Source organism: Egretta garzetta, unplaced genomic scaffold (assembly GCF_000687185.1).
Source record: "Egretta garzetta isolate BGI_Z169 unplaced genomic scaffold, ASM68718v1 scaffold3, whole genome shotgun sequence".
Classification (NCBI taxonomy): Eukaryota; Metazoa; Chordata; class Aves; order Pelecaniformes; family Ardeidae; genus Egretta; species Egretta garzetta.
The window spans coordinates 443,844-447,228 of record NW_009259099.1 but is presented as its reverse complement, the minus strand read 5'-3'; positions in this window follow the sequence as shown (position 1 = coordinate 447,228).

Here is a 3,385-nt window from a genome sequence, read left to right as displayed (position 1 = left end):
TGGCTTTAGCTGATGCGCAGCGGCGCTGTGATTCCAGGCAGAGCGGATTATTGAGGGGGAAGGGAAGGGGGAGGATGGAGAAGACCTAAAGGGAAGGAAGGGGGAGGCAGGGAAACTGGGGAACCGGAGCCGCCTGTTTCCAAGGGCTTCCCAAGCCCGGCGCTGTGCCCCTGCTCTTTAATCTCCTGCCCTTCTTCTGCCTGGTTCAGCATCTAAAACAGTCGGAGGAGGGGCCGCGCGGGCCGTGGCGTGGGTGGAGAAGTTGTCCATTCAGAAAGAAATGCACATTGATTTCCATTCCGAGCGGCAGCAGCTAACTGGTTTTAAACTTGATCGTCCTTGTTAAATACTACTCGCAGGAAGCGCCGATGAGGTCAGAGTTACAGAGGATGGAAGAAGCCTCTGTCTGCATCGTTAGAAATACACATCTGTGCTACAGTGTAAAAATCAATACTTGTTTACTCAACTCTATGAATAATAGAGTTTTGAACGTAAATATATAATTTATGCATCTAAAATCTATAGCATGGGGCTGACGCGAGTTGCAGTGACTTCCCTCTTCCCTACATCCATTTTAAAAATCCCCTGGGTGTCTGAGCGATATGTTATCTGGCCAAAATGCATCCTCAGCCCCAGCTCCCCGCAGGCAGGTCGTTACCAACACCTTCCGGCGGGGATCCTTGCAGGGTGAGCAAAGTCTACCACGTGCCCACAGGATGTCCTTGCCTGGGTACTCCAGGTATTTTATTGCTGGGGAGAATCCCTTGAACGGCAGCGTGTGTCTGGGACCAGTCCAGAGGGATGTCTGGATCAGAGAGCATAGCTCCAATGATGGCCACGGCATAATTAAAAATCATAGCAGGCTCATTAGCCCATTAGTGATGTCTAGCCACTGTAGAGGGACAAAGCCAGAGTCCCTCTGCTAAAGCTGGCCCTTGCGACTATGGGTCCCTCTTCCCCCCACCAGTGCAGGGGATGAGGACGAGGACAACAGCCTCGTGAGATAACGAGGACGACTGCCTTGTGGGGCGGCTGCCACGCAGGCAGCGGCATCTCCACGTTCCCATCATGGTGGTAATGCCGTTTTGCAAAGAGTGTGCCCTGTAAAATCCAAAAACGTTTGTCTCCCAGTCGTCTTCGTTGATGCTTGTGGCTCTTGAATATCAAAATGGTGCAGCAGGAAAACCACCGGGCTTGTGTTACGTACTGTGATCCAACAGCACAAAGCCATTGCTGGAAAACACCGACTTAAGAAAGATTTGAATCCAGCTTCAAGGCAGAAGGCCCTGTTGGCTATCTGGGAGCTCTTCCATCTTATTTTCCTTATTTTTCTTTTTAATTCTTTGGGGGGGGGGGGCACAAAAAAAAAAAATCTTAATTATTTCTTAGGTCTCACGTTCAGCCGCTAGCTCAGAGCATCTCTGAGCTTGTCTCAGTTGAACAGGTTCATTGCCAGACCTTTTATTTTTAAATGCGCATCCATTGGAATAGATCACAGTCCATTGCTTGTGCTAACGTGGGGGGTTTTTGTTTAAGGCAAAGGCTGGGTTTGTCCTTCCTAGCAGTTATGGGATTGTATTTCTAGGTCAGGTCTTTATGTGTAGTCACATGAAGTTTCAATTTGGACTAAACACCCAGTAAGGGTCTCGGTGTTTGATGCTGTTATGATTAGAAAGTTGTCTAATCAAATTTTGTTTCCAATTAAAAAAAATTGGATTAGCTCTCAGACTGAGACCTTTGCTGTTATTTTTAGTCTACAACTAATGAACCCCTGAAAATAGAGTGTATAATGAAAATACGGTGATTGGTTCTGCTGGGATGGTTGGGAAAATACATTAGCAGATCAGAAAGGGTAATAAATCTTCTGTCACAACCTCCCTCATTAAACTAGATAATTTGAAATTGCCTCTAGTGTATTAAACAGTTCATTATTTTGTAGGGGAGCAACACACAAGACAAAAGAATAGTGTTCTTTTAATTGATATCCAAAGCCTGGGAAAAAAAAAAAAAAGATCAAGCAAATCTAGTCAAGAAAAATCAATCTGAGTGCTGGCTGTGCTGCCATACAACTTGTTCGGAGCCATCTGAAATGTCACGTCCTCCGCCTTAGGGGAAGGGGGAAAGGTCTCTAGAATATGCTGGGGGAGAGAGGGGCAGGGGGAAGGGAATAGCTCTGCTAAATCTGACATAGTGTTTGTCTCCACCAGCACAGTGGCAAAATTAGGTCATTTCAAGGTTTTGGCTATTTTTTTCTGATGGTTTTAGCACATTCGAAATGAACAGCCCCCCAAAACTTAATTTCTTTAGCAATACCTTAGTGTTATTCCATAAGCATCTTAACGCTTCGAACAGGCAAAGGGTGCCGTCAGCCCAAGGGAAGGGCATCTGCAGGAGCACAGAGGGTAACCTGAGCGGGGAAGTGCGGCAAGAAGGGGGGTTTGGGCAAGGAAGCCAGTGCCAGGGTGCATGGGAGACTTTTCTGTGGGTGGCTGGCTGTGACCTCTCAGCAGCAGGGACGGGAAGTCTCCACCCTGGTGTTTTTGGCGAGGAACATCTCTGTGCGATCTTCAGCCTCCCCAAAATTTCCTCATTTTTCAGGATGCCTTTGACCTGGCAAGCTTGGAGGCCGAGGGCAAGCCGGAGGCTTTTCTTGTCCATCTCTTTACAGCAAAACCACTGGCATTAGGCGAGAAGGTGCCGGAGATGTCGCTGCCGCCAAGGTAGCACAGGGTTGGCGAGGGGGACATCCTGTCGTTTTTATGCTCCTGTCATTTTTATACTCTGCGAGCCAAATTGTAGCTTGGTGTGATGCTGCTGGCGCTGGTATCCTTGTACACACGGAATCTTGGTCCCGTGCCCAAAGAGAGGGCAAACGTGAAGGGGAAATAGGAGAATGTTGTATTGGGGAAGACACATTCAACGGTGGCACTGAGTGGGAGGGTGTGAGTTTGAGTATGCCAGCCAGAGGAGGCACTCGCTCCTTGTCTCTGCTACTCGGATTCATTAAGAACACAAGCATTTCTTAAAATAAGCCAAAAAAACCCCTCCGTTCCCTGTTTGAGCAAATGCCTCATCCTGAGTCCTCCTCTCCTCCAAGTGAATGAAAAAAAAAATCACCTCTTACCCTTCCCAGCCAGCCTCTCTCATGCATGAGCAGTGCCCGGTTTGCCCAACTCCCTCAGCCTCTCCTCATAGCAGAGGGGCTCCAGCCCTGCGGGATATTCCCTCCTGGCAGGGTCTCCTGCTGCCACAGGTACCGTCTGTGGGTACAAATTACCTGAGGGGGCGGCAGACTCTTGGCTAGACAAAAGACTAGCTGAGGAATAGGAGGATCCTTTCTTTCACATGAGCCAGGGGGATGCACGGAATACGTTGATACCGCTCT